General features: G+C 46.7%; 1 protein-coding gene across 1 annotated transcript in view; it reads right to left on the bottom strand.

The window, feature by feature from the left end:
- The window catches only part of ITPK1 (inositol-tetrakisphosphate 1-kinase), a 172,510-nt gene that overhangs the window by 124,151 nt on the left and 38,860 nt on the right, over positions 1–9,499 (bottom strand). The window lies entirely within an intron of this gene.

Below are 9,499 nucleotides of genomic sequence, written 5' to 3'. Positions count from 1 at the left end.
GTGGGGCTGATGAAAGGAAATGCGGATAGATCTCTTGTGATACAATAGTGAATAATTGTTATCAGGACTGATTGTGAGGGTTGGAAATGTAAAGGTAGATGTTTCTTAGCAAGGAGGGGAGTGATTAACTTTTCAGTCTAGGAGAGGAGCGGAGGTCCCTGGGACCTTCAAGGGAGAAGAGCAGAGAGCGGAACCCTACCCAGAGAAGCAGTGACACCAGAGATGGAGGCAGAGACGATGACGTGGAGCGATGGAGCAGTTGGGGACTTTGGACACAGAGAGGGAGAGGGGCTGTGTGCTGGCAATCGGGGGGCAGGCTTGCAACCTTTGGTTGGTTGATGATGCATGCAGGGGATTGTAACCATGGCAATGAAACGATATATGATAGGATGAATGTAAAACTAATATTCTCCCATGTAAATGAGCACATAATTCACAATAAAACATTAAAAAAAAAGAAAAAAACACCTTATGCTGAAAAATAAATAAGTAAAAACAAGGCGGGGGATTATTACCCTCATATTTTGAAAAGGTGCCAGAGAGATGGACACACAGACACTGGTAATGGTACTAGTCTCCACGGGGTGGCAGGGAGCTGGGCTAAGTGTGCCTTACTATTTATGCTGCTTTTAAAAATATTTTCTAATTAATTATATGGCTGTAGGATAAGCACTAGGCTGTAAACCACAAGATCAATGGATCAGCGGTTCAAACCCACCAGCTGCTCCTCAGAAACTCCACATGACCGTATCATCTGCAGGAACATGTGTGTGCATTTTATCATTTACAGACAATAAGTCCCCAGGAAATGTCGAGACGTTCTTGGGTTACACTGCAGTGGGTGTGAAAGGTGGCAACCCCTCTGTGAGGGATGGGCATGGAGCAAAGTAGGTAGGAGCTGCATTCCAGCAGGTAGGACAGGTCATCAGAGTGGGGGTAGGCCCTGGCATGAGTCCTCTCAAGTTCACCAGGAGGCCTGCAGTGCACACAAGAGTCAACCTGGTGAGCCATAGTTCCAAACTGCTTCATTGTTCACTTCACTCAGCAAGTCTTTCCTGAACGCCTTCTAATAGCCGGGCCCTGAGTCCACGTTCCCAAGACAGTCAGATGGGGCCACAGGAAGCATGTACCTCACCTCCCACACGACAAAACCCCCGATCCTTAACAACCCTGTTGGAAAACCACTCTGAAGGTGATGCTTTCAGGCTTCCGGCCCTCACTCAGCTTCTCTGCAATTCCAGAAGGGCTTCCATGGCCTCATGATATGAGGAGCTGACCCTTGGCAGCACAGCCCTGAAAAAGCCTGTGCACCCCCGAGTTGTGAGCACCTGGGAGTCCTGCCCCAGGAACCACTCCTGCCCCACTGAGCAGCTGAGGGAAACAGCTCACCCTAGGTCACGTAGCCCAGGGAGCTCTGGCTGCAGCCTGGCCCTCCTGGATGGAGATCCCAAACAGCTGAGTTAGGAACCAAGATGCTGAGAATGGCAGTGCACAGCAGGAAGAGCAGCGGGGAGGCAGAGAACCGTGCATGTGACACCCCCACATCGCAGCTAATCCTCAAGGCATCCAGATTACCCTGCGCACAGCTGGTACCTCCTTAGGAAGCCAAGTTCCATCACTTCCCATCAGTCCTCAAACAGGCCTCTTCCTTTGAACGCAAATGGAATAGGTAAATCAAGAGAAAGATGCAGGAAACAGGCTTGCAACAGGTAGGCGGAAAATCTTCAGTGCGTTTCTCTGTAGTCCTGAGCTCCAGCGAGCAGCATAAATTGGGAGCTGGCAGAGGAGAAAGAGCTCCCCTCCCCCTCCATCCACAAAGTCTTATCAAATGCCCTCCACGATGAAGAGGGCTCAGGGGTCTAAGATGCTCACTGACCACTTCCATGAGGCAGGGACTATAGTGCTGTTGTTAAATGCTATCAAGTCAGTTCCGAATCATAGCGACCCTCTATAGGGTATTTCAAAGGAGCAGCTGGTGAGCATGAACTGCCAAGCTTGTGGTTCAAACCAGCCTTCCAGTCGAGCGCATTAACCCACAGTACCACACATCACTACTCCATTTCCCTGAGGCAGGGGCTATGGAGACTCCTTATTCAGAGGTGCTCAGAGCCTGATCCCTCAAGCCTGTGTGCTGTGGGCACTCACTTCCAAATCGAAGTACCCACAAGGGGCACCTCTCCATCCTCTAGGGCCTCGGGAGAAGGGGATGACCGGACCAGGAAAACGTTAGCAGAAAACCACATTCCCTCCAGTGGTGAAACCCGACACTGGAGAAAATGAAATAGAAACCTGTCAAGGTTTGTTTCTTTATCTGGAACTTCTGCAAAACAAAGATATCAAAAGCCCTGATTTCCCAAGGGGGCAGGTTGCCGAAATCCAGCCATCACCACCAGCAAGTTTAGAAACTCAAAGCATGAGACAAAAGGAGGAGGGAGGGAGGATGAGAAACAAGAGAACTGGTTATCAAGGGATTAATTGTCCCCCCTGAAAGCCCACGCTCTGGTAGCATAGTGATTACAAGTCAGGCTTCAGCAGTTCGAAGCTATCAGCTGTTCCACAGGAGAGACATGAGGCTTTTTCTGCACACATAAAGATTTACAGCCTCAGAAACCCTATACGGGGGGTCCCTGTGAGTCAGAACCCACTCCACAGCATACCACCACCATCCCCCCTTCATCACCCCAAAGACATGCTCGAATAAATTCAAAGTGTTTCAGGCTCAAGGATATTAGGTACCACATTGTCTGTGAGAGCAAACGACTAGCAGCAACCTGACCCCATGCCCCCCCAAAAAAGAGGGACCATTACCACCCACGGCATAGGCAGGCCAAGGAGCACTGTTACCGGGCACCACAGAGTTGATTCTGATGACACACGAGAACTGCCCTTCAGGGTTTCCCAGATTGTAATCTTTAACAAAAGCAGATTTCCCAGATTGTGATCTTTACAAAAGCAGATTCTCAAATCATCTCCCATGGAGTCACTGGGTGGGTTCGAACTGCCAACCTTTCAGTTAATGGGTGAACACTTAGCTGTTGTACCACCAAGGGCTCCTCCATGAAGCATTGTCGCTGTTCAAGTGCCATCGGGTCACATAGCAACCTTGCACAGGATTTCCGAAGAGCGGCTGGTGAACTTGAACTGCCAACCATTCTCGGAGTTCATTCAGCACATTAACCCTCAGCGCCACACCAGGACTCCCGACGACGTGCTATCGTTGTTAAGTACTGTCAAGTCGGTTCTGGCTCAGAGCGACCCTGTATATGGTTTCCGAGGAGCAGCTGGTGAGCTTGAACTTCTGACTTTGCGATCGACCTTGCCGTCCAGTGCATTAATCCACAGGGCCACACGGCAGTAAAAAAGAGTAAGAAAACTCTTTTGTACCCATAAGTAACGTGTTCAAGACACTGTTATGTGGAAATTCAATTTGCAAAACCATGTGTGTTGTGTATGCAATGAGATGTGCTAAAAAACAACATTCAGAAAAGGAAAGCATGCTTTATAGGCACAGAAAGAACAAGTCACTGGCCCTAAGCCTTCCAGGTCAGGTAGAGAACGGACCAACCCCACACGATGGTCCTCAGTAGGCTTTCAGGTCGCAAACTGAACTCACCCACAGTGGCTCCATTTTCAGTCAAACAATAAACAGGTCTAAAGGAGGGACAACATTGAAGATCAGAAGGACAGCATTTATCTGAGGACAAGACTCAGGGTGGGGAATGGAAAGAAAACCACAGGGAGGAAATAGGGGAAACGGTGCTACTATTTTTTTTTGTTGAGAGGATTGCAGTCACTGAGATGAAACGAAGTCTATGATTTGTTGAACGTAAAACTGATGATCTACTACGTAAACCTTCACTCAATTCACAATAAAGAGTTATTTATATAAAAACATAAAATAAAAGCCACTGGCCCGCACAGCCAAGGCTCAAGGCACGGGGTAGCTGGCTGGGGTTAGGGTAGGAAAGAGATTGTCTTTTCACTGATACTCTCGCATTCATATTTTGCATTTTGTTCCATGTGCCAAAATATATTCTCAAGCACTAGGGAAAAATACATATTTTTCAATTATGTTTCAAATCAGAGGGAACTCTCTCATTACCAGCATTCATGGTTCCCCACATAACGAAACCCAATCCAAAACCCGCTGCTCAGAGCTGCTTCTCACAGCGACCCCATAGTTGGGGGAGAACTGCCTCATACGGTTTCCAAAGCTGCAATCTTTACAAAGGAGTCCTGGTGTGATGCCGTGGGGTAATGTGCTGGACTGCAAAGTCGGTTTGACCCTCAAGGTTGGAGGTTCAAACTCACCAGCCACTCCTCGAAAACCCTATACAGAGTTGCTACGGTTCAGAACCGACTCAACAGCACTTAACAACAACAATCTTTACAGAAGCAGACTGTCACCTCTTTCGCCTGCAGAGTGGCTGGTGGATTCAAACAGCCATTCTGTCAACAGGCAAGCACCTCACCACTGGGCACATCAGTCATCAACGAAGTGGAGCAGAGGAACTAACTGGAGAGACTTGGAAGCTTCGAGTTCAGCTTAACAAGGAGCTCAGCTGCTACCCATTCCAGGGTCATCAGAGTCTCCACCACCACCATGCCCAGTGTGAGCACCAGTCCACTTTGAACATTTGGTTACTTGGGCCCCGCGCAGTTTACCAGAAGCTACAGCTCTGGGTGGGAGTCCTGGTCAGGTTGAACTGCAAGGTCAGCAATTCAAACACACCAGCCATTCCTCAGAAACCCCGACACAAGGTCGCTTATCAGTCTCGACAGCACATAAAAGCAGCAGCTCTGGGTTAAGAGCAGTTAACCCAATATATGTTGTGTTTTGTTTCTTCCTTTATAAAAATAATAAAATCCAGTTGTTGAGTTGATGTCAACTTAGGGTGACCCCCTGTGTTTCAGAATAGAACCGTGCTCTGTAACATTGCCAATAGTGGCTTTTCAAAAGCCGATCACCTGACCTGTCTTCTGAGGCATCGCTGCATGAGGTCACCTGCCAATGTGTAGTCAAGAGCTTTGACTATCTGTCCTAGTCAGGGACTATTTTTACTTTCTACAACCCTGTAGTCTCTTAAGTTTTCGACAAAGAGCGTATATATTACTTCGAAATTTTCAAAAACTAAAACTAAAGCTAAATTATTACAGAATTTTATTAAATATCTATAACTGGGGAGGTATACAGATTATATTACAGTGATCAGTTTTGAGCAAATGTCTACTCCACAATCCATGATAGCCAAGAGAGGAGACTACTCTTTGCCCCTGCGCTGAGTGTATGCTAATGGGATGGAATGATCTAGAAAAGGAAGGTTGAGGACACCACTTGCAGAATGTCATCAGAGTCCCCACAGTGTCTGGAGAGAAGGTGCTGAGGTGGCAGATAAGTTTTGTTACACATATATTTTTACCACAATTGGAAAAAAAAAAAAGACTTCACCCCAAAAGTCCTAAGACAGAAGCTCATTTATGAAGGGAAAGGAAGAAAACAACCAGGAGACTGCAGAGAGGACGCACCATTTGCCCTGAGAAATAAGAAGAGTAAGAACAGGGAGAGGTTGAGGGGTTACACTCCCAACAGGCATTGGGGGATCCCAACAGGGGCAATGGAAGGCAGGACAGCAGATGTGAGTGGAGGTCTGGCCTTTCCCCCACAGGCCAAAACCAAATCAAGTCCCCTCTAAGTCACAGTAACTACAGGACAGGGCAGAACTGCCCCCCAGGGTCTTCAATGCTGTGATCTGTACAGAAACCGACAGCCACATCTTCTCCCGCAGAGTCACTGTGTGTTCAAATACCCAGCCTTTCCCTTAGCAGCTGAGCGCTTAACACACTACACCACCACAGGCAGTGGATCCCAAATGCTAGGGTAAGCATCAGTCTAAGACTCAATGTTATTGGTGTTGGTAAGTGCCGTCAAGTCAATTCCGACTCATAGTGATCCTTGCAGAGGGTTTCCGAGAAGCAGCTAGTGAATTTGAATCCCCAACCTGGTGATTCAAATCGATGAGGTCCAGTACATTATCCCACAGTGCCACACCAGCTGTTAGGTACACACAGAACGAAACACTGGCCGGTCCTGCCACCCTCACATTCATGGTTCCACGGCTGCCCCTGTGCCAATCCATGTCGTTGGGGGGCTTCCTCTTTTTCACTGACCCTGTACTTCACCAGGCATGATGTCCTTCTCCAGGGACTGGTTCCTCCTGATACTATGTCTGACGTATGGAAGTCTCACCATCCTGGCTGCATGAATACAGATTCAGGGCCCTAAACCTGCAAGAAGAACAAACAAGTCTATCCGGAGGAAGCATGGCCAGAATGCACCTTCGAAGTGAGGAGGGGGCGCCACCTCTTGTACTTTGGACATGTTCCCAGGAGAGACCAGGACATGACACTTGGTGGAGGAAGACCCCTCAACAAGATGAACTTACACAACGGCTGTAACAGTGTACTCAACCCCAGCCACGAGTGTGAGGACGTTGCAGACACAGGTAGTGTTCCAATCTGTTGTAAGGGGGAGTTGCTAGGAGTAGGAACTAACTAACTCCACACAACAACAACAACAACAGCTGAAGCTGAGTTTAGGTCACTTTCTGCTGAACTCAGCAGGCTTCAGAAATGGCAGCAGGACCACTTTCTGAAAACAATAAAAATCCCCCTGGAGAACCCAGCACTGAGAAAGGACCCCCAGAGGAGTCCTATTAACAGCTCGCCAAGACAGCAAACTCGCTCAACCCCAGCACACATGTCCCTTGCCTGGAGACACTCTTGTCATAGCTGCGAGACAACTTACTGGTCTGGAGAGAGCAAAAGCAGAAGAGAAGAGAAAGACATTTCAGAACCAGGGGAGGGAGCAGGTCTGTGGTATCCCTGCTACGTGACACCAGGTGAGATTAGGCCTGATGCTCAGTCATCCTGGGTGTGGTGTCAAGAAGGTGGGCTTGGAAACACTCTGTGCTACTAAGCACAGTCCTACTCTCCCACCAGGGGCCCCATAGGTCAAAGCTAATTCGAGGGCAGTAGATTTTTGTTTTTTTCCCTCTGCACTCCTATTTTGAAGTATGATAAACATGTATGTGAACTCCTGCTGTGGCACTGTACGGTAAACAATGGACTGCAAACCACCAGGCTGGTGATTCAAATCCACCAGCTGCTCCTAGGAATCCCTTTACAGGGTGACTATGAGTTAGAATCAACTCGACAGCACTTTACAAGAAAAAAAAACATGTAACAAAATATTTGCCATTTCAATATTTTTCTCATTGGCATTAATTGGTGTACCATGTTGTGTAACCCTTATCTATTTCCAAGTGTTTCCATCACCACCTTTAACAGAAGCTCAAAGGCCCCATTCATTCAGACTGGAGAACTCTGTGAGACTGATGCCCTGAGACACTCTTTACAATTGGCATTATAGTCCACGAGACAAGGTTCCACATCCTATTTTAATGAGAAGTGACTGGGATCTTAAGAGCTCATGAGACCCTCCTCCAAGACTGAAACCCAAAGGGAACACATGAGCTGGCATATAATAGTGGTCTACGGGTCTAGTGATGAGTGGCAGCATTGAAGAAATGGGCTGAGTTCTACCACGTTCCATAGACTCCCGTGGATCTGGAGATGAGAGAGAGAAGAGGAAAGGCTGGTTGGTCTGAAGTGTGGTAAGACCTGGGGAATCCTGAGCCCATGGACAAGGACATAGCCATAGAGGGCTAGAGCTGAGAGTGAAGCACCCAGCTGATATGAAGTGAAGGGAGATGCACAAGAACACCCAAACTTGCATATAGTACCCATCTGACCTAGCCTTGATGGCTTGATAATCAGAACTCGAGTAGAGGAAGATTTAAAAAAAAAAAATTGATTAAGGAAATGAGTGTAAATTGCTACAATTTGATGAACATAACCTATAATCACAGATGTAGTAGCTCAAAATACCATCAGAGAGGGAAGGAGTCTTCACATCAAGCATCGTATCCCCCTCTGTATACAGGGTAGATAGGGATGGGCAACATTTACACATTGGCTACCTAAAATGAGGGGGCGATAATGGTACGAAGTGACTGGCTTACAAGTTTTCAAGAGGGAGTTTAGCTTAAGAGTGTGTGGGGGAAGGTAAGAGTCCCCACTGAATAGTTTTCATCTTGTGTAGCGGGTCTAGTAAAAAGAGGCAGAGACTGGATAAGATTCTTATGATTCAATGGTGAGTAATTGTTGTCATGACTAACTGCAACTGTCACAACTGTAAAGGTAGAAGTTGTGTAACAAAAAGGGGGGAATAGTTAATCTTACAGCCCAGAAACCAAGGACCCTAGAATCATCAAGGAAGAAGAGCAAGAGCGGAATGTGGGACCCTATCCAGAGAAGCAGTGACACCAGAGAAGGAGGCAGAGATGACGACATGGAGAGAGAGAGCAGCTGAGGACTCTAGACTCATGGAAAGAGAGGGACTGGATGCTGGCGGCCAAGAGGCAGGCTTACAGAATGTGCCCTTTGGTTGTTTAAATGATTATATATTCCTGAGTGTTTTTGTGTACACCAGCCTACCTCCTACCCCTCCCCACCCAAAAAAACCAACAACAACAGAGGGAATGGAAGCAAATACTGCTGAATGATGATGCACAGAGGAGATTGTAATCTTGTAATCATTGCAATGAAACAAGTGTAAAGCCGATATTCTCCCATGTAAACTATCACTAGCTCACAATTTAAAAAAAAAAAAAAAAGCAAAACTCATCAGAGACCATCTTGGGTACAACTATTGGTCTCTCCCTATCTAGAAGAAAGAGAAGTGATGAAAACTGAAGACGCTTAGAATCAATGACTCCAATAGACAAATGGACCACAGGAGCATCAGTTTCCATACCTGAGACCAGAAGAACTAGATGGCGCCAGTTACCATACCAAGTATTCTGTTGGGGTGTTTTTGTAGTTAGAAAAGGGAGGACTATTTTAATGGACTTTACAGATAACTGTGGATGTTTACTCTTTTAACATTTTATTAAATTTTACGTAAATGTTTACACAGCAAGTTACTTTTCCATGTAACAATTTATATACAAATCATTCCAAGACTTTCATTGCAGAGCCACTCTCCTTTTCCACCCCTCCTTCCTTATTTCCATCTCACAGGTTTCCTGCCTTCCTTGCCTTCTCATCGTTGCTTTTGGGAAAATACTGCCAATTTGGCATTGATTAATCCTGGTGTGGCACTGTGGGTTAATGCATCAGACTGCAAAGTCGTTTGAACTGCAAGGTCGGCAGTTAAAGCTCACCAGCTGCTCCTCGGAAACCCTATACAGGTTCGCTATGGGTTGGAACCGACTCAAAGGCACTTAACAATAACAATGGATTGCTCTAAGGAAAATGTTTCTCACAGCTGTAATTGTATATTTTACAGGCCAGTCTATTACGTGGCTGAAAAATGACCTTTGGGTATGAATTCAGTTCCAAGTTATTAGGACAATAGTCTTGGGGATTTCTCTAGTCT

This window comes from Chrysochloris asiatica, unplaced genomic scaffold, assembly GCF_000296735.1.
Source record: "Chrysochloris asiatica unplaced genomic scaffold, ChrAsi1.0 scaffold00025, whole genome shotgun sequence".
NCBI classification, from domain to species: Eukaryota; Metazoa; Chordata; class Mammalia; order Afrosoricida; family Chrysochloridae; genus Chrysochloris; species Chrysochloris asiatica.
The sequence above is the reverse complement of the archived record's forward strand: the minus strand, read 5'-3'. Positions and strand labels throughout refer to the sequence as shown.